The 23,398-nt window shown below is 38.1% G+C and overlaps 1 protein-coding gene across 1 annotated transcript in view; it reads right to left on the bottom strand.

Annotated features, from left to right (window-relative positions):
- The window catches only part of LOC107754066 (glutamate receptor ionotropic, kainate 5-like), an 87,199-nt gene extending 65,266 nt beyond the window's left edge, over positions 1-21,933 (bottom strand). The window contains exons 1-2 of the mRNA XM_016570386.1: positions 21,881-21,933; positions 21,406-21,727 (exon numbers count right to left, since the gene is read on the bottom strand). The gene's annotated coding sequence lies outside the window, so the exon portion shown is untranslated. The remainder of the gene's footprint in view (positions 1-21,405; positions 21,728-21,880) is intronic.
- Positions 21,934-23,398: the final 1,465 nt, after the last annotated feature.

Raw genomic sequence — 23,398 nt, 5'->3', positions numbered from 1 at the left:
CTTCAGAGTGCAAAGGAGGATGGAAACCGTGTCTTGAATTTGATACTGTTACTGTTGCTGTTGTGGAGATTTCAGCAGTGAAGGTATAACAAAGAGCCATTGTATGAGACTGTAGAACATGGCGAGTGAATACAGACAAGCGTGGCCTTCAACATCCTCAATGCAATGATGTTTATCTTCAGGGGTTAATCATGACTGATCACGGGTCAGACTTTTGCTGCAAGATTATGCAAGCGGATGCATTCAGAGCTCTCGCAGTGAAAAGTCTCATGAACTGGTGTCTCGAAGGGCCAGTGATTGAGCATCCATTATTAGACTTACTGCCACGATGTAATTAGTTTTGCTGTCTGTCAGTCAGGCGTATGATGCACAGACTGTCAGGTCACTTCAATCTGTTTAAACACTGACATTGGTTCAGTAAAAGGCCACTGTAGTCCTTTTAATCAATTCTAAATCACACATCAGGACAGAATTAAAAGGATGTTTCTCAAACTCTTCCTTTGTCTGTCACACAATTTTACTGTTGGAAAAAGTACACATGGACTTCATAAAATGTTTTAAACACACTGTTTTAACAGAATAGCCACATGACTAACATGGCATAGAATTGCTTACTAGCCTTACTGACTGTCTGTGTCTGTGATTTTTGGTTTGAAAGAAAATTCAGGAAGGATTTTATTTTCCAAAAGGATGCTTTAAACTGATCAAAAGTGAGATGTTACACAAGATTTCTATTTCAAATAAAGGCTGTTCTTTTGAACTTTAGATTTACCAAAGAATCCTGAAAAAAAAGTATCATGGTTTTTGCAAAAATATTATGCAGCACGAGTGTTCTCAACATTGATAATAATTAGAAATGATTCTCTGAGCATCAGATCAGCATATTAGAATGATTTCTGAAAGATCACGTGACACTAAAGACTGACGTAATGATGCTGAAAATTCAGCTTTGCATCAAGAATAACTTGCCTTAAAATATATTAACACAGAAAAATAATATTTCATATAATTACTGTTTTTACTGTATTTTTGATCAAATAAATGCAGCCTTGGTGAGCATAAGACACTTTCATTCAGACTTCATTTAATTCTTTCAAACATTTTTCTGACCCCAAACTTCTGAATGAAAGTTTTTACTGAATAATTAACGTAGCATGTAACTGGAATTCAAATAAAGGGCTGAAACAGAACATTTTTACGTCCATCGTTACTGTTACAAATCACTTTTTCAGAGTCAGAATTAAAGTCTTTCTATTTCTGTGGTAATCATGTTTATGCCTCAAATACTGAACTTACACTAAATCCAGAACACTACTTTAAAACTAATCCACTTGTTCGGGACAACCACCAAAAACTGAAACTGAAATAAAGATCTCCGAATGGACAACTAAATCTGTCTTAGTACAGAAAAGAAAAGTTTCATATCAACCCCTACAGTTGAACTTTTCAGTCAAGCACGGATCTGCACCCAAAAACAAATGTGTGAAACATTTCCCCACAGTCCATTATTGTGTGATTTTTCTCTCAAATTCTGGTCCCAAAAAGTATTGGCAGCACTTCAAAATTAACGTCATTGCATTAGACAACCAAAGGGCCATTGTACGCTTCTTTGTCTCATTATCTCACATTCATGTGAGGATCTGGCCTCTGTGCTGCGTCTACTGTTCTGGCAGGATCCGTATTACGCACCTCAGATCAAACAGTGAGGGGGTCCTTGGGAGACGTCCCCAGGGATGCGGGAAGCATGTGTATGTGTGCGGACGGAGGTTTGTGAGAAGTGCTGAATCACAGACACACAGCAGCAGAGGCAGCAGACGGCTCATTGAGATTCTGTGTTGAACACATACACACATACATACGCACACAGAAAAACGTGGCTGCAAAAATATACTCCCATGCGACACCTTTTGTCAAATCAGCCATAAAGTAGGACACTTCTGTAGTACAGACCTGCATTGGCTGAAGGCCAACCTCTCTCTCTAACTCTCTTTAATACACTTACACAGGCCGAGCAGCCAGAGAGCAGTGCACTTAAAAAGCAAATGGATCAATAAATAAGGACACCCAAACATGGATCTTACCCAAACACACGGATCCACATCGCAACACCTCTGCTAATCCGAGTGTTGCAGCAAAGCCTTGTTCTCCACGAATATAAGGCTGTGTTTCAAAACCTAGTGAGCTGCCTCCCTAGACAGTATTTTTGGGTATCTTTGAATGTTTAAAAATGCTGTCTAGGTTTCTAGTTCACGTCAGTACAGCCTATTTGTGACAAAAATGCCTAGAACACCAAAGACAGAAATGCTACACAGAAACACATTAAACATTTGACCCCATTGCGGCGTGAGTAGAAGTTGTATTTTGATTCAGTGATGAATAGAATAAATGCATAATAACTTTGGACACTCACACATACAGCCTGACTGCTGTAGTATAATTACACACTTAGATGACTCAATTCACTTCCATTTGAATTTAGATATCCAGACTCATGAAAAGAGACGGTAACACTTAACGATGAAATTCTCATTTACTCATCCTCATGTTATTCCAAACCTGTACACTACTTTTTTTTTTCTTTTTTTTTTTGATGAATAGCCTATTTTAATGTAGCAAGGATACATTCAAGATCAAAAGTGACAGTTAAGAGTTTTATTTAAAAAAAATAAATAAAAAAAATTTAAAATAAAAGCTGTTCTTTTAAACGAAAAATAAAAAATGTATCACTTTTTCTACAAAAAAATGTAAGAAGCAGTTTTCAGCATTGATAATAGTAATAAAGTTGTTTCTTGAGCACCAAAACAGCATATTAGAATGATTAATAAAGGATCATTAAAGTGATGATTCAGAATTCATTACAGGGATAAATTATATTTTAAAAGAAAACTGTTACTTTAAGACTAATTAAAATTGTATTAACATATTTTAAATTAATAACATTATACAATATTACTGTAAATACTGATGTATTTTTACTTTTTGATAAAAAAAGCTTTCAAAAAAATTTTTTTAATATATTTTTTTAATCTTACCAACCGTAAACTTTTGAACGATACTGTACGAATTTTCTTCCATCCATGAAACACAAAATATTTGGCACAGGTGCTATCAAGCTGAAGAAAAAACTTAGAACTACAACATATTCCAAGTCCTCTGAAGCCATACAGGCTTTGTGCTTTCTGAAAATATTCTGTCCTGTAGCAAATCTCATTTGCAGGTTCACATATTCATACTGGCGTGTGATTGGTGACATCAAACCTGGCACAACTGAATGAAATTTGAGAGCTACAGCACATTTTCTGTGAATAGAAAAATAAAATAAAATTTTGATCTTTTCCACACAAAAAGTTGTCTTATGGCTTTATAAGACTTGGAATATAGCGCAAAACTCATATGAACTACTTTATGGTAAAAAAAAAAAAAAGTTGAAAAAAAGCAGCATATTCTGCTTAACATCTCCCAAAAAGTTTGGACTACATGAGAGCGAGTAAAAGAGGACAATTTTGATTTTAGTTTGAACTATTTCTGTAGCATTACTAATTATAACAACAATTCCTTTTATAGTGTGTGCATTTTGTTCCTGCCTCATCTGTGAGTTCAGACTCTAGTGATGTAGATGATGGCCATTTATAGCTTTAGTCTGTGGGGTTAGACAGAATGTTCAACAGGCTCACTTCAAAACACACAATCACGCACACAGAGGAGAGAGGTCAAAATCTATCAAAGTACGCTGGGCACATACACACACACACACACACACACACACACACACACACCAAAAAACACATTTGCCACAATCCAGCTGCACTCTTCCCTTTCACACACACACAGCTGCCAAGCCCTGAGACAAATCTCATCTCTCGAGCTTCTGGTCTGCTGTTGCCACGACACCAGTCAGAGAGAGAGAGAGAGAGAGAGAGAGAGAGAGAGAGAGAGCGGGAAAATAAAAGAGGGAACAGAATGCAAGTAAAGAAGAGGATACAAGTAAATAAGTGAACAAGTGGGTCCAAAATTATGAGAATACTGCTGCAAAGGAGAAAAAGTGAATGAATACCTGCATTAAAAAAACTGAAAAGAAATACAAATCTACCGAATAGGTAAATAAATATTGAAGCAAGTCAATGACAGCTACGCCTCACAGCAGTGTGATTTTGAATAGTCTCCACAAATGTGTTTATATGTGAGTTTATGTTGTTAAAAATATCCTCAGTCTGGTGTAGAATCTCTCTTTCTTAAGCGCATCAACCGGTAGTCAGTGTTTCAATGCGTGACATTTTTGTATGGAGGATCGATCGTACACGACGCTCTTTTTTTTCTCTCTGCTTGCCACTGGGGGTCAAATATTGGCTATGTTTTCCTTTGACTGCAGCAAGAGAGAAGCTGCCTGTTACTACACACATTAACCAAAGGATTTGTTTAGCGCAAATGATGTTTGTACTTTTTTGCTCAGACCTTTCAAGCTGACGCTCCTGGCCCTCTCCCTGTGCGCATGTTTCATTTCCGGTTCAATCCGGCTGTTATGAGCAACATCTACATGCTACAAGCACAACAAACAGGCATCTGCAATGACACAGCTAAGCAAACAGTTCTTGGGAATCCAAATACGCTTGCTCATTACTGCAAATTAGACCTGATGTTTGCCCTGTGCATCCACTGTTAGAAGAAAAAGCCTGTGGGAATGCAACACAATAAAGATATTGTTCAAATATAGCCAGTTTAGTAAACTTTACGACATAGGTAACACAAAAGAGCACCATGTATGCGACCTGCTGAGCTGATACACTCCCAAAAACTTGTTCAAGTACATATTTATTCTTATTTACAAGTTTGTCCCATCTGTTCTCCAAGCATCGCTCTATTTGGTTACTTTCTCATTGATTTCTTTATTTCACATCCGGTTTTGTGGCTTCTCTTTTATTTTTATTTCTGTCCCCAAAGGGTTCAGACAGCACTAATCCTTCTCTTCTGTTCTCTCGCCCTCCCTCAATCTCATTTCTTCTCTCTCTCTCTCACAGTGTTGATCACTAAGATAACAGATTTAGCTCGTCTCTCACTTATAATATTATCTCCAGGACAACAAGCTGCATGCCATCTCTGTCAAAAACGGACACGTTTTAGACCCGTGTGCACACACACACACACACACACACACACTCAGTTGATGCCAGTCTGCCAACGAATCTCAGGAAAAAATAAAAGATCTGCTCACAGACATTGAGTCTGTCAGTCATTTGTGTAGAACAAACCCCAAGCTGTTCCTGCTGGTAAAGACTGGGACGATGTCCACAAAAAATGTTTTTGATGTAAAATACCACAAAAATCATCATATTCGTCACACTGTCTCTTACTGGCCAGATAAGGTCATTCAGCTTTAGAAATACATTACTCTTTTTAACATTGGTGCAAGCATCACTAACTATTGCTCATACTTAGATTTAGGAACTGTAAAAAAAAATCTTAATTATTGAGGGGTCATGAACGCTCTGTTTGGACAGGAGTGGCGCATTCTAGACTAAATGCCCAGTGTTATGAAATCTTTATATTCATCACACTTTCAGTTATTTAACATATAAATACTCAGTACTTATCAAACTATCTGTAACAGACAGAGCAATAGTGACACATGATAAAAACACTGTAACTCAAACTTGTGTTTTTGCAACATTACTGTCGGATCCGATTTGGCACAGCATCGTCTTTTTGTTTCAATCTCTCTGAAAATCCTGAATTGAATTGTGGTAAAATGAAGCGAACAAACGACCAGGTGCTTACTGACACAATCTGGAGCTTTATTAAAAATTCATCCACTCTTTCCTAATGTTAGGAGCAGAAGAAAGGCAATGCAAAGACTCTGTTTTTCCACAACTTGGCACTGCACAGTGTCTTGTTATCCTCAGAGCCATCTTTATAGTTTGATTGCTGAGAAAACCTGTGTTTTCCTCTTGCGTTATTTACTTACTACATGCGCAAATAGAAGTAGGCGTTGATCTTCTTCTGCAGAGGCGGTCTTTTGGCACACTATGACGTCATAATGTGACAAATTCCAAAACGAGTCGTTTTGGCAGCTTGGCTTCAATACAAGCTGTTTTTAGACTAATGAGAACGTTTTGAGTTCTGAAACTTACAGGATGTTTTTATATAGTATAGTACATTGTCCTCTTGTATGTCAAGAGATCAAGGAAAATTTGATTTCTCAATTCATGACACCTTTCAACTTTACTGTTAGTTACTGAGAAGAGGTGTGCTATTACTTTTCCAAGCAATCAGAATTACAGTTTCCACCTAGCCAATAATTAAACAGCTGACAAAATCTTGTACTGAGCCACATCTGGTGACCAGAATATCACAGAGACTTGAGAGTGGATTCTCTGCCAGTAAACAACAACCCAGAATGCCATAGCAACCCCCTAAAACCCCCTAGCAACCACTTAGAACACCCTCAGCATGCAGAACACCCTAGAAACTAGTGGTCGACCGATATATCGCCAAGGCCGATATATCGGGCTGATATTTGGCATTTTTAAAATATCGGCATCGGCCGGTAAGTTTTTCTGCTTGACCGATGTGTTTGAGGCGGGACTTTTATTTTGACGGCGCTGAGAGCGGCAGTGCCTGAGCACACAGTGCTCACATTCTCCCTCTTGTTTACTGTCGTTGTTAACAGTTCTGTCTAATATGGATAGAAGTCTGTCTAATAATCAGATAGAACGGTTAAACAAAGGAATTAAAATGTATACAAAAAAGTATTATAACGATTGTTTTTATATTATTAGTAATAGAAAGGCAAACATTATAATACTTTTTTGTTTGCCGTCAGCATTAAGCAAATACGCATTTATATCATTAACAAATCTTTGAATGACTAATGAACATTTAATTTCACAAATCTTGCAAACTTAGTCGAATCCAGCTGTGAGATCTTGTGAAGTGTGCATTTTTATCCAGCATGATCGCGTGTTCTCTGTGTGCTGGTCGGACCGTGCGAATTGAATGCTTTAAACTTTAAACTCGTGATTTCAAATTATGCTGCGCTTCATGCTTTTGCCCAATGTCATATTCATGTCATTTTCTCTGTGTGCTGTATGTAAAATGAGTGTTACCCTGGCTTTATTTGAAAAATATGATTCCCAATGCACACAGACTTCCCAGAATACTGAGTGCTCTGTTGGTTACAGTTTACTTCCTTTTTAATTATATTTTTATTAAATATTTATTTATTTGTGAAAAATACTTTGTCATCTAAAGTATAAGTATGTTTATTTTACACATTTATTTTTTAATCCATTGTCAAAAGATTTCAAATTTATTAAATATTAATTAAAATTAAAAACAAATTTTATCGGCTTTATATCGCCCCCCCCTGCTTTCCAAGATATCGGCATTGGCTGTCAAAAAAAACAGTATCGGTCGACCACTACTAGAAACCACTCAACAACATAGCATCTTACCTAGAATATCCTAACAACCACACAGAACATCTCAACAATCACTTAACACCCCAGCAACCATGATATTTTCAGCCAATTTTAGAACACATATTGTTTTCATTTGTCACAGCATTTCATTTGTCAACAAGGCACATGTTTCTGCACAAGTTTGCTGTAATTGGAACGACTCTATAGTAGTTTGTGATCCTCAGTCGTGTAGTGTATGAATATTTTCCCTCTGTGACTATTCACAAATTTGGTAAATGAACGATGCCTAACATTTTAAAATCTGTTCAGATTTTAACAGTCGTGTAGTGTATTCCAGCCTTAACAGCCACCCAGAACATCCTAACAATCAGCTAAAACACTTTAGGCAACCAGCAGAACATTCTAACAACTAACTAAAAACACCCTATCAACCACCCAGGACATCCTAATTACCACATAGAACACCCCATCAACCACCCTGGACACCCTAGCAACCAGCAGAACATTCTAACAACTAACTAAAAACACCCTATCAACCACCCAGGACATCCTAATAACCACATAGAACACCCCATCAACCACCCTGAACACCCTATCAACTAAAACACCCTAGCAACCAGCAGAACATTCTAACAACTAACTAAAAACACCCTATCAACCACCCAGGACATCCTAATAACCACATAGAACACACTATCCACCACCCTGAACACCCTATCAACTAAAACACCCTAGCAACCAGCAGAACATATAATACCCTAGTAACAGTCATAGCAACACTCTGGCAACCATTCACATTGCGGCACACTTTTCAACGGAAAGCACCACTCATGTTTTCTTTAGAAAGTGTATTTATATTTGTATTGTCATTGTAATGCAAAATGCCAAGGTGATGACAGAAGCGTCATTCTGGTGAATCACAGCCTCTCGAAACTGCTTTGCATTTGCAAATCCTCAGATCAGATCTAAGGCTCTAGAGTATTCCTAATTTTTGCCTCGTCTTGAAATTGAGTCTCAGTGTGGCTTGTCATGTCACAACCAATTAATCTGGTGGAACTGCCAAGAGGAATCTAGCTCACAAAATAAAGAGGCAAAAAGACGAAAAACTGTCTATGGACAACCGGTCACATTCTGCGTCTTCACTCTCAGGGTTTTTATCTTGACAGCATTCAGAACCTTGCATCAAAAAAAAAAAAAAAAAAAACTGCAGTTTTTTTTTTTTGGTCTGCAGGCCACAGCAGATTATATTGGAAATTGGATATAGTACACAGCATGTAAAGAAATAATTCAAAAATAGTGTGTGACAGACAGAATTGTGCGGATAATGAATTCTTGCCATTGTAGACTGTACAGCGTCTCACAGTTCTCTCCACTATTGGTTCCTGCAACTAGTTTAGTTTCCCCCCCATGGATTTCAAAACACTTTTAGTTGAATAATTGATGCCACTTAAAAATGTATATAATATATAATGGTTACCGCACAATACAAATATTAAAAACCAAAGTTTTGTATCAATGCCTATTTTTTTTTCCAAGTAAAATCATTAAATGCCATCCTTCTACTAGAAAAAAATATTTATATAATTGTAAAAATCAAGCATAAGCCTACATAATTTCATGCTAAACATTGTTCACTTTCACATAAAAATGTCACAATATGTAGCTAAATGCATTGCAATTGGCATTTCATTTTCTCTTTAAGAAATCTGCTTAGTCTAAATGCAAGTGAGAGGAGAACAATGACTGACATTTGACGCCCCCACAGTGTTAACAGCCGACTTATGAGCTGATCGCCTTGTACAAAACCTCAAGTCAAGCTTAATTATGATTGAAAAGCATTTTTTTGGCCCTAGATGAAAAATGTTGCCTCAAACGTGACGCATTATTTAAGCTCCAGTCTACCTCTTTTGTACTCAAATTAATGTATGCATGGTACATGCATAACAGATGTGACAAGCAACATGAGCACATATGTGATGTATAAGGCCTGCAGTATTCCTGCTCACAGCCCATTTCTGCTGGTGTTAGAAGAGTTTAGTGAGCTTTTGCACTCTTTTCATGTGATCAAAGTCTGGAATAAGACTCATATAGGATCACAAGACTGGGGCTTTTCTAGTTTCCCTTTTAATGGCAATAAATGAAGGGTAACCAATGGCTAGATCCCAAGCTTTGCCCCTCATACTGATCCAATCAACCACGATGGCAGTGGAACATCATAAATCACCACGATTTCAGATCTTTACTGAAGAAAAAAACACTTTTAACAGAGATTCTTCACTTCAGAGAAACTAAACCCGAGACACTTGATCCCTAGGATTCGAGGTGAGGTCAGCATTTCATTATAGGAGATATTAGTGACGGTGGGGGTGCGACTCGACTCTGCAATGATCCACTCAACTCATCAGTTTGTAAAGAGCATTAAAAGCTCCTCGACTGAACAGAATCAATGCAGAATGGCCACTACACATGCTCATTGATCTGATCATCACATGGATGAGTTGAGTTCATGTGAGGCAAATGAGAAGATCTCGTAAAGATCTGATCTCCATCGACTCAAGTCTGATGATGCAGCTCTCATCAGCCTAGCTTGCAGAAAATGATTCATTGATTAAAAGCCATTTTACATTCCTATGCTTGATTTCTCAACAACAACATGAAAGTCATGCGCAACACACTGACAGAATCAATGCAGAATGGCCACTACACATGCTCATTGATCTGATCATCACATGGATGAGTTGAGTTCATGTGAGGCAAATGAGAAGATCTCGTAAAGATCTGATCTCCATCGACTCAAGTCTGATGATGCAGCTCTCATCAGCCTAGCTTGCAGAAAATTATTCATTGATTAAAAGTCATTTTACATTCCTATGCTTGATTTCTCAACAACAACATGAAAGTCATGCGCAACACACTGTGTACCTGGACAAATTTTGAGTGAACATGAACAGAATGTTCAGTGAAAAAGACTTCATTATTGAAATTTGATTGTGCACACATAATGGCATAATGGCAATGCTTGCCATTATGGCACACATAATGGCAAGCATAATGTTGCCTGCTATGAACACATATTGCATCTCTGATTGAGGTTATTACTGTAAATATTGTATTCTGTGTTGCATGTAAGTGACAGCTAATAAAACTAGCAAAAAGAATGAAATAAAATGACATTTATCAGAAACTGGCCTAAACTATTGATGTATACTGAAGGGAAATAATTGATCACCAAGGCTGCATTTATTAAATAAAAAACACAGTACAACCATAATATTTTTACGTATTATTACAGTTTAAAATAACTGTTTACACTGTAATTTATTCTTGAGATGTCATTACTCCAATTATGAATGTCAAACGATCCTTGCTTAAAACCATTTGTGTAAAAGTCTTTATTGTCGCTTTTGATCAATTCCATGCATCTTTGCTGAATAAAAAAGTACCAGTTTCTTTCAAAAAATATCTTACGGGTAGATATTGTTTGCACAATGTATAATTCTCAACAAATAGCATCTTGTTTACACTAAGTGCAAACATATATAGGTGCTATTCACACAACATTTACTGTAAGTAATATGCTATTTGCACTAAAGTTAAAATGCCAGAGCAATAGTAGAAGGAGTGTGTTGTAATAGCCTTTGCTAACAAGGTTGGCTATTTGCATTTTGCAGAGGGCATAAAATGGCCTCTGACTGATCAATGACGTGTGGCAGATGCAAAACAATAAAATAGTTTGATCTTGGGCAGTGTGCGCTGCTAATATTCATGCACGACAAAACAACGGGACTTTGTGTACAAGCTTGGAAAGCAGTGCCTCTGTCAGTGCGCACTGAAAATGAACTGGAAACATCGTAAAATGGCCTTAACTGACTGACTTTGACAACAGAATAGTAATTGGAATAGCCTCCTCATTGATTTTTTCATACTGAAAACAGTACAGCAATTTTTAGTGCCAAATCTTGTTTTAGCCCCAAAACACTGATGTACGCAACCTCCACAAGTGCTTCAACCCCCTGTTTGTGTCCCTGGTTTGAGCTGCTTCTTTGCCAAAAGCAAACTTTGCTCATGTTTATGTATGAGACCCCAACATGGAGCACTTCAAAGAACAGTCCAGCCGTACGAAAAAAATTCTCAAGATGTCCTCCCTGTGCCTGTTACGTACAAACAAGTCTGAAACCCGCTGAACAAACAGACCATGTCTCTTCGCACAGTTTCTACCACCCACACCAGTAAATACGCTTTGAAACTGTGGCAAACTGTTGAAGACACCAGCACATAAGGAAAATACCATACCACACTAGTAGACTAATGCAGCTTGTAGCTATACATTTTTTTGTGGTGTAGCCTGAACTGACCATGGGAGGCTTACAGTACCTTTGTACCGACTGATCAAGCCAATGTTAACATTATCTATTCTACATATATTTCACTCTTATGTGTTTACGCAACCTCTTCAAATGTATTTCACTGGGTTATTTCATTCTTATGTACTACAGAACGAAATTGTACAAAATTAAAACTAGCCCAAATATCAGCACACAGAACGTAATCAAAAATGTGCACAACTTTTACTTTTACAACTGATAATGCATTATATTTAGCAAACCACACTCTGCCTGCCAAATCATCACAGATGCTCTGACCAGATACTCAATCATGTAACAGTTTGTAATTTTGCTTCAAACTACTTTTAGCCCAAATTAATGATATAATAAGAGAAAAATAAGCATTTTGGCACCATGCAAAGCAACACTTGATTTTCTTTTCAGTTTTATTTGTCAACCTCGTAATGTCATGTAATTTATTGTCTTTGTGTTGGGAACCATCAAGGCTAGACTTAAACCGCTACACTGAGAAAGGTATATGACGATATGAAGATATTACTGTATGTGGAGAGCGGGTACACTTTTAACTAAGCCCAAAGGTAAGAAGCGAACAGAGTGCAGGGAATATAAAACTAACACTGAGCAAGTATGAAATGTCAGTGGCTTGTTAGAGGCAGACATTGTCATTAACCAAATCAATTACTTTAGCAAATAAGCAAACTGTGTAGCACATTAATGTAAGGGGCTTGTTTATGCATACTAAACTTTTGCATTACTTTGTCTTCGTTAACTTTTCCAATCATAGTTTTACAGCAATGTAAATTTATTCAATTGTTTATGCATATTAACCAGATTGCTGTCTTGGGCAACCAAAGTCTGATGCTTGTTTACCAAAGCCTGACATCAAGGGCCTGTTTACACCTGGTCATTTCATGCGTTTTCGCTGATCGGATATCTATCTGATTTGTTCAAACGTTTCCATTTACACTTGGCCACATAAATGTGTCGTCATAAAACGGATATACATCTGATCTTCAATTCCCGCGCTATAAATTTAAATTTAACGGAGTTCACGTCAACTAAATCAAAAGATAAGAGCTGCATTTTATTAATTATCAGCTCATTTCAAGATCAAAGACCGCAATAGGAGAGCGCGCGGCATCAGCACTGGAAAGATACGTTTGTCTTACTCTACTTTTAATGAAGATGATTGTGTGTTGACCATCTGCGTCTTACGTTCAGTTTCATTCGTTCATTACGTTCAGTTTGCGCGTCGGCTTGCTGAAATGATGCTCAGCTGCTCGTCCGCAGCGATGCGTGTTGCATTAGCGCAGTCTGACTGATGCCATATAGCTTATAACACGCTCTCACACGTTTATTATTTTAACATTTTGGGAGGAGTAAAATTTACATATGTGGTTTCAACAACCAGATGCATTTACACCTGTTCAGTTTCGTCTAGAATGCGGCCCAGACCACCTCCTGAAGTGGTTTGAGCGATCGGATTTATATCCGTCTCGAATGCGTTTCGGAGGGCATTTACACCTGGTCTTTTCACGATCGGATAGCTATCCGATCCGAAAAAACGCATTAAGTGACCAGGTGTAAACAGGCTCAAACTGTCAGTGACCTGGTCATTTAATCTGATCTGAAAATTAATAAATCAGTAAATTTAGTTACTTTACAAATGCTACTGACACACTGTTTTCTATAAGCTTAAAAGCATAAAAATACTAGCGCTCTAGTACACTAAAATTAGGGACTGGAATTAAAATGATTCTGATTCTAATTGATTCCTTAACAGTTCCATTAATGATTCTTTCATGTGGGGAAACAAAGAAAGACAATTTCTGCGTAATCTGTTGCCAAATGAAGTAGTGATTTCAGATCTTTACAGAATCAAATAAAATTAAATCGTTCAAATAAAAATCAGCCTTTAAAAGTGGGAGTACACTATATGTTTTTGATCCCGAAAATTAATTGGCTCATAAAAATCATTGGTTCAGGAAAGACTACACTAGTAGCTACACTGAACTGAACTGTCAGAGTATTTTAGAACAATGTTTTCTCTGCTTTGTTGGAAAAATGTACTTTCAAAAATCACTAACATGAAAATAATCTGGTTCAGTGTTTTTATACTTGTAGATAGATTTTCTAGTAATTTGTTTTATTACATTTTAAAATATATTAAAATAGAAAACACTTATTTCAAAAGGTAATAATATTTCACAGTTTTACTGTTTTTTTTCTGTATTTTTAATCAAATAAATGCAGCTTTGGTGAACATTAGACTTTTTTCAAAAGCATTTAAAAATCTTACTGACACCAAACTTTTGAACAGTAGTGAATGCATTCATTGTCAGCAGAATTATAGAAGGAAACTTGTACAATTACAACAGTGATTTAAGCTGTAAAAAACACTGTTGAACAAAGAGATCATATTCAAAGAGATGTCACAGTGTACTACAGCGCAGACAGACCATTTTAGTCAGAACTCTTAAAGAGCACAATTACATGAAAGAACTGTCAGTTCTACTCTGACATTTTGATTTCACGTAAGAGTAGGAAGAAAAAAAACTCTTTGTCTATATGTAATCATACTTAACATACTATCTTTATAAAGTACCATTGTTGTTGTACAGTAGATAAAGTTAAGAGAGGAGGCACTTAAAAAGTCCCCTGCTGAAAGCTGCCCTTTTTCCCCTGACCTGAGAACGGTCTTTCTGGTCTTCAATCATGCCTTCCTTAAGTCTGAAGCAAAGCTAAATCTGGGCCCAGGCCTGTGCTTCTACTTATTCTCCAACTCATACCTCAAGCTGACAGCAGATCGATGCGTTTTGATTGGGTGCCATCATGGCTCCGCCAGGCCCCGGCTTAAAAGAGGTCTGCGGCCACTGGGAAATTCGCTTGGTACTGAGCATCCTTGGAATAACCTCCCCAGATTAGAGCTGCGTGCCGCGGGCTGTCAGAGCACGCTCTTACTTTATGAGTCTAAAGCTGGAGATGAGAAAATATGAAACAAAAGATTAACTAGCAATCCCCGTTATATTTTTCAAATTGTACAAATACTCAAGGGAAACCTGAGGTGGCTGAGACGGAGGAAGAGATGGGGCTCCAGGGACTGCCATCCAGGAGGACTCAGGTCTGAGTCCCTCATCCTTCAGGTCTGCATCCCAAATTACTCTGGTGTCACTGGGGAGAAGCCAATCCCACTATCTGTGCGTCTGTGCTGGTTAACAGCAGGCACTTTCAATATATCTGCGTGCAAAAGGCCTTCTAAAGGACGCCGCCTATAGTTATGGGTTTATAATGAGAAACTTAAATTATGTAATGAATGCAGAAGGTTAATTAAAATAATGCAAGCCTTATTTCACACAGGAACATAATATGAAAAAAGAACAGATATGAAAGCACACATGGTTTACTTTATAATGGTCGAAGACTGGCAATATTGTGTGCGTCTTCCACCGAAGGCATTTATTTACACTAGAAAACCACTGATAGATGTGAAATGACCCATCATGGTGTTTTATAATGAGCTTCTTTACTCTGTGGTGGAGCGATGATGACATTGTCCACCGAACATGCTTAGGCGGGTGGAATTGCATATGTATAGAAGGCTAATATCCTAACAGTCTTATAATAGGATGAGATTCCCTGCAGGTTTTAACAGCAAATTATTTCCAGCAGGTAGTTTATAGGCCAATTGTTTAGATTGTATGCTAAACTTCATTTCACAGACATGTTTGCGCAACCAAATGCCAAACATCAATGCAGAAGCTCATTTACCTGAAGGACGCTGTATATGTAGTGGATAGAAAACAATATTAAAGTTGAATTAAGCAGTTCAAGCATGAATCTTTTGCTCAGATATTTATATCATATATGCTTTTTTAGCTTTGACAGCACAGGGGTGCTTTAATTAGCGTGGTGACTTTGTGGTTTTTAGCTGTGCATATTTCTCGAAAAGTCCTTGCACATTCAGACAGCACCCTGCCTCTTTAAGAAAATCTAAAAATAGTCAAACTTTTCAAACTGCCTCTAGAGACCCCTACATATTTTTCCATTTGCTTGCAGTCCTTATATAAACGCCTCCTAATAAATGTGTTCAGCCTAAAACCAGCCTAATTACACAAGGCTTGCCTATCAATTAGCCACATTAGTTGTAAAGGCAAACTATTCAATTGTTAAAAAGTATGAAGTTTTGCATATTCCCAACAATTTGTGGTTTTGTGATTGTTAGCTTGAAATAGGCCATAATGGCTGTTTAATACGTTAATTCCTATGGTAAACTTTCTTTGACACCATATTGTCGTATGCTTTACGCCCTCTCCCTCTTGTTTTGCTCAGCCCCATCGTCCCCTCTACCAGCAGAAGCAAAGATTAGTCTCTTTAGGTCCTTTGATCTAAAACCTAAGCCTCTGGGTAGGTGGGGATGGTCTCCCTGCTCGTGTATACATTAGACAGCACATATTGATTTATTTTATTTTTTTGTGCTGCTCATCCCAAAAGGCCTTCACGTTTCTCCCCCACCCCCATCTGCTTTCCACACATGGAGATGAATTGTGCTCCCATGCTGGTTTTGATGAACCTGTGATGGGCTGTCCTTAGCCTTGGGATCTGCTGGTGTAATTAAAGCCAGGAGTCAGCTCGCCTCACGGTGAATAAGATGGCCCCTAGTGCCTGCCCTGTAGAAAAATACTTGTACATTCACCGGACCAAAAACTGCCAAAAACAAGATTCATGCTATAGCTCTGAGCTATTTGAGGAAAAGTGAAGGCTCGGTAACGGTAGAGATTCATGCAAGGACCTAAATATAGATATGAAGACAAAGTCAGGAGAAAATCTATAGATGTACCTTTTTTTTAATCAATAGCAGTTTTTAATCTGTCAGTTGTAAGCAACTGAGACTAGACCTGTTGACTTTGGACAACTGGTAACTCAACCTCTTTGCGAACTAGGCGGAAGATATAAAGGATGTGCACTTAGTATGTGACAGTCTTCTTGACAATGAACAACCCTAATGCTACAAAAGGAAGGGTGCAGTATCTCATGACACAAGCAATTCACTGCCATGAACATAAACATTACTCCATCTATTGTAAACTACTTATAAGTCGCAGAATTCCTCCCGTACTCTCTTTAGTGAAGTAGAATAACTCTTCGTTTGTGGTGATTAGCACTGAAGCAGATTTCATTGTTAAACAGTATGTTCCAGCAGAGCAGGATTAATTATTAATAATGTACTTTGATATCTAACAAAACACTTTTGAACACCTACAGTCAGGATGTGGTTTTAGAATTATATTTCTGTTTTTATAGATACAAAACCTACTCGACTCATTTGTAGAGATTACATTGAGTACTGAAAGTAATTATCATTTTAAATAATTTCAGAAAAAAATTGCACCTTGCCCCTGTAGCGAGTGAAACAACTGATATGGGCTATGAATTTTAAAATCTATCTAAAAGTAAAGCAAGTGAAAAGCAACTAAAGCATTTTTTTTTAGATTCCACTCAAACCGCAGTTTATAGCTGCTGATATATTTTTAAACTATAGAAATTTTCATAACTGAATTCTACATGGACTGACAATTTTACAAATATTAATATTTAAAAGAAACAGAAAAGTATTTTTTAAAAATGAATGGAAAATCATTAAAAAAGTTATTAACATTTCTATCATTTGAAAAATATTTCAGCAGCGATAAAAGCAAACTTTTGCAAACTTCTGAATAATTTTGCTGTTCCAAACTCATATGACTTTCTTTATTCTGTGAAAAACAATAGGAAATGTTAGGCAGAATGTACCGGCTGCTCTTTTCCATATACAGAGATTATGGACTGCCACTGGAAATCTTCCCCTCTGCCATAGCTCTCAAAATTCATTTGCCAGTCCACATGTTCATACCTGGCACATCATGATCAGCCAGACAAGAACCAATGCCATTTGGTGTCATAGATATCAAACTTGAAGTGTCATACTTGAATACACATGGACACATATGAGATTTGAGAGCTGCAGCAGATGGGAACTTTTTATCTACTTAGTCTGTATTGCATGGCTTCAGAAGACTTGGAATATACAGCATGAGTCATATGGACTACTTTCATGGTACATTTTTTTTTCTTCCTTTTTGTAGTTTGACAGCTCGTGGTTACTGTATGCTTACTGTATGCTTTCAAAAACTATACTACTGACTGAAGTTTTTCTATGTGACATTATAATCGCCATTGTAACAAATCCAGGAGGTGCAGGCAAAGCTTATTAAAGCAGGGCTTTAGTATTTGGACAGCATTGTTTCATACGGTGTCTGTGTGCTCTCCCTCTCATTCATACACACGCAGAGGGACCCGGCTCTGACTGCGGAGATGGATGAGCTCTCCTCCCTCTTTCTCCCTCTCATCTCTCTGTGGCACAGTCTGTGACCACAGCAAGAATATGTGTATTTCTGACCCCTGAATTCTACATGGACTGGAAGAAAAAGCTAGACGGAGAAAGAGACTTGGAGAATAAAGGAATGGTGGCTGCAAAGGCAAATGGAGAATATGAAAGATGGGGAGAGGACGGGCGACAGAAGAAAAAAAAGTGTCTCTCTCAAATGAACACTGTTGACTAAGATTTGCTCTTCCAACAAAACCAGAATATCTGATCAAAATCCCCACAAAGCTACAGATGACAGACTTATTCATCCAGTGTGTCTATATTGGTAGCTGTATGCCACAGGCATGAGTAAAAAAAATAAATAAATAAATAATAATAATAATAAATTCCCAAGCCTATAAAAACAGTCATTGAAATAAAATAACAATAATAAAAAACTGAAGGACAAAAATAATTGGAAAGATTAGGGGAAAAAATATAGCGAACCATTTCTTTTTTTCTAACTTGATTTATGACTCACAAGTGACTAGAAATGTCACTGAAATCTAGAAGTATAAAGCCATTTAAAAATATGATTTCCAAGCTTGAAAAAACATCATGGGAAAAAAATAATAATAATAATATTAAATTATGGAAATGGGAAACTAGAAAAAAAATACAGAAAAGTTATAACCCATTTCTATAGTAAAGCATTATTTTCAACTAATATTTCTACTAATATTTTAGTGGCTTTAAGCTACTGTTTAGGAGTGTAATCTGTATAAAATTATTGGGTCACACTTTATTTTAAGGTCCAATTCTCACTATTAACAAACCAACTTTTGCCACAACAAACTCCTAATTTGCTGTTTATTAATAGTTAGTAAGGTAGTTGTTAAGTTTAGGTATTAGGTAGGATTAGGGATGTAGAATATGGTCATGCAGAATATGTGCTTTATAAGTACTTATAAACAGGCAACATGTTAATAATAGGCATACTAATAAGCAACTAGTTAATAGTGAGAATTGGTCCCTATACTAAAGTGTTACCAAATATTGAAATCAATTTAAAAAGTAATCACTAATTATTGTAAATGTCATGGGAATTCATTGGTCAAACGTGTGGAAACCCTGATATACACCAGCCAGTTAGTTATCAAGATACAACAAAAAAGATAAACCATTCACCATGCTACTGAATAGCTAAACATAGTAAAGTACAGATAATAGATCATTTTTTATTCTTAGGCTTTCACCTTTTCCGTCAACCATATACCAAAATACATTGCTGCTACAGTCCTTTAGATATTGTGAAAATATAATTCTAGTGGGAAAACAAAGAAAAGTTATTGTAGGCAGAACAACACAGATTTAAAATCTGTCTGAGCAGATGATATTATACATATTGTGTTCATTGGTCAAACGTGTGGAAACCCTGATATACACCAGCCAGTTAGTTATCAAGATACAACAAAAAAGATAAACCATTCACCATGCTACTGAATAGCTAAACATAGTAAAGTACAGATAATAGATCATTTTTTATTCTTAGGCTTTCACCTTTTCCGTCAACCATATACCAAAATACATTGCTGCTACAGTCCTTTAGATATTGTGAAAATATAATTCTAGTGGGAAAAAAAAGAAAAGTTATTGTAGGCAGAACAACACATTTAAAATCTGTCTGAGCAGATGATATTATACATATTGTGACCTTTATTATGTGTTGTGCACATATACTGCAATATCTAGATCTTCTTTCGCAGAGAATGAGTTCTCTGAAATGAATGAGCTAAATATGAACATGCAATTTGCAAGCAATATAACCTGGACCAGCTATGATCAAGAGCGCAACAGATGTTGACCGGTATGGCAGCAGCTGACCTGTGCAGTGCCAGGACTACAGATAGGAACACATGGCATTTTGGGAAAGGGCCCACTCTGACTGTGAGATTACCAATGCCTTTAGCAACCACACACTTTCAACAGGAGGCAGCAAACCAACAGGTGTCATTCCACAGGAAGCACGTGAGAATAAAGCTTGCCCATCACAGAAAAACTAAACTACATTTTCTGTAGGAGCAAAGCTGCCTTTTTAAATGATTAAGAACAATGTAGGTGGTGAATCACATCTCGAGCCCTGGCCTAAAACGGATTCTTCAAAAGGAACACCTCCACATCAGCACTATTTTTTCAATTCAATTGTCATTTGAGATGTACATCCTCCTTGAACTGTGGCCCACCACACAAAACCCCCAGTTTTGTCCGTATCGGTGCCCTGTCAGCATCATTTTTCATCTCGCCAAAGCTTATTACCAGCCAGGCAACAAGTCATGGTCAGCCCACAGTAAACCACAAAACCTTCTAGTCATTCTCAAGCCCAGCTAACAGCATTGAAACAATTAACCGAAGAGGATGCTCAAACCTAGTGTGTTTCACAAGCACTTTTTGTATCCCACTCCATGCGATTAACTGTAAATAAAAGTGTATTTTTCCCCCTCCGTCTCCGCCGAGCAGAATATCAATATAGCTTTTCAATTATTGGCCGGCCCCAAGTGAGGTCCAGACACTGATTGAGCAAGTGATGGGAAAAAGGCTGAGAGAAGAGACAGAGACCACAGCTGTTCAATCTGGGGGGCAAAGCAGGGAAAAAAAAAAACACAATCATTTCTCGGCGCAACAGCATTGTCAGTCACATTTATTACGAATAGCTATCGTCACAGCTTACTCCATGAACCTCTCCCTCTCCATTGTACATAAACTTCACGGCAAAAGCACATGCATTAATGCAGAGAATAAATATGCCGCTCTATTGAGCTTGTTTTATAAACAGACATTCCACAAAAGGATTGTCTCTTCCCTTTGAGTGTATCTACATCAATTTGCATTCATTAGAGCACAACCTCCGGGAACTAATCATAATCTGGTGTCACCCTATAGCCTAAAAGGTACATGCACACGAGAACGTTACGCTTGTGACACCTGCTACATACATGCCTCTACAAACACACTGTATCTGCAGCAGAACATATATTTGTCCATTACGGAAAACAAGCTATGCACTATTTGCATGAGTAGCCCAGCAAAGAAGCCTGTGCCATTAACCTTGACTCATTTTTACATTCGCGTAGCGTACACATCCAAGTTAAACACCCACCCAGACGTACACACATAAACAGACGATAGATAAGCACAGCTACACGGGGGATTGAACACCATATGGAGCCAAAGTCAAATACACACACGCACACATGACTGCACACACTCGCACAGACAGGCGGAGACAGTGCGATCTACTCACAGAATGAAGCAGACGACACCGGGAGCTAATATCAAAGGATTGGCACGGATACAAGCTGGCTGCGTCCCGTCGGGAATGCTGACAGATTCCGGGGAAAACGAGGAAGGAATATCCGAGGACACCTCTGAAACTGGATGGGGAAAGGGGGGTTGGTGGTGGAGAGGGGAGGGCGAAAGCAGATCTCACGCTTTTTTTAAGATCGGAGGTTAGGCTTCAGAAGATTTCCGTCTCGTCCGTTCTCGTTGCCTGGCTCTCCTTGTGGAATCTTTTGCCAAACGCTATCAGGTTCCTGATTTTGACTTGAGATACAACAGCATTTTGTCTGGGGTAAACAGGAGTACAGAAGAGAAATCAGTCGGGATAGGCAAATAAAAAAAAAATTCCAGCGGAGATGAAATAACTCAATTCCCTCCTTTGCTCTCCCAGAGGCACGGAGAGGGGGATAAAAACGGAGATGGAGTGACAAGATAAATACCTAAAACTGCAAAAATGAGAAGGCAACAGAACATTCTGTTTCAGCTCGGGGGGATAAAAAGCTTCTCCCTCCTTTTCCCCACCCTATCTCAGTCACTGCAATGTGTTACGATCTCCCTTACAGTCTTAAGGGTCATCTGGAAGAAAAAAAGAACAAAAAAATCTAATTTTCAAGATGAAAAGAAGATGAAAATGGAAACAGAAGCTTAACTTATCAAAAGGTAGGAGTTGGCGACGATCTGTGGCATCTGGCCCCCTCCCTCCCTTTTTCGCTTTCTTTGGTCTTGTTCTCCTTCTGTCTTTCAATTTACCTGAATCTGAATAGTAAAACTAAGGCATGCAATAAAATTTTTCCTTTTTTGCCCCAGATTGCAGGAGAACAGCCTTGTCAATCCAAGGCATACCATCAGATCTCTCTTTCTTATGTTTTTCTTTCTAGACCTACACAGTAAAACTGTTGAATGCCAGTCTAAAAGTTGAGATCTGATTGAGGCCTAATACAAAACAATCCCAAAATCGGTCTTTCCCTTCTCAGAACTGGACAGAAAAAGGGGGGGAAAAAACACCACCAAACGCCACAGATTGCAAGAAGATCGCCGTCAGAACTGGCCTGCAATCTGATTCTGAGTGGTGGGGTGCTTGAACGTATCCCCCAGAAAAACCACTTGAACTTCTAGTTCTCCATTTTCAGCTGCCTGCCAGGCAGGAAGTTCAATTATCTCCCGTTGAATGGTATCGCTTAGGATCCTCTCTGTGCGAAATGAAATCAAAGGATCTTCGTGTGATTGGATCACACTTATTCCTTTGGCCCCTCAGGGTTCCGTCCCAACTTAAAACGCTGGATGGTTTCAGAGTAGTAAACGTCAAGTGATTTCAATATAAAAAAAAATCCCAATCAAGGATTTGTTCTTTCTTTTCGGTCCTACTTCCTCAGCTGACTTTTTAACGCCAGATATCCTCAAGTCTCTGCGCTCCTGTCACCATTCTTTTGCTGGCAGGAAAGTAGGTGCATTCTGAGAGCATCTGGGGATGTATGGAGGAAGAACTTGCTGTCAGCAGCCAGGAGCGGTAAGACGCGTCAAGGGTGGAGAAATGGGCCTTTACGAAGCAGGAAACAGCCTGGAGCCGGAGGAACAGACAATTAGGAACATATAATTAAAGTAGGAAAAGACATAATGATGTAATGCCAGGGATGTAGAGTGGCCCGAAATGGTCTTTTTTCCATTACTTGCTCATTTTATGAGGGCAGTCGCATCATCCACACCTCTTACTCTATGATGCCCTTGCATTGACATTCTCCCTCCCTATACCATTCCCAAGTCCCTTCCTTCAAGCATTCCCACCTTTTTTGTGTCCCTCTCTCCTTGAACTACTATTTCAACACAATCTTACCTCTTATCCAACATATACAAGCTTCAAGCACAATTCTCGCTATATAAAAAGCAATTACAGCCGATTGTCCTTCAGATGAAGTGAGAAGCCAATGCAAACGCTTTAAACAGAGAACAATCGCTGCGAT

The sequence above is a fragment of the Sinocyclocheilus rhinocerous genome, unplaced genomic scaffold, assembly GCF_001515625.1.
Source record: "Sinocyclocheilus rhinocerous isolate Xijiao unplaced genomic scaffold, SAMN03320098_v1.1 scaffold612, whole genome shotgun sequence".
NCBI lineage: Eukaryota > Metazoa > Chordata > Actinopteri > Cypriniformes > Cyprinidae > Sinocyclocheilus > Sinocyclocheilus rhinocerous.
The sequence above is the reverse complement of the archived record's forward strand: the minus strand, read 5'-3'. Positions and strand labels throughout refer to the sequence as shown.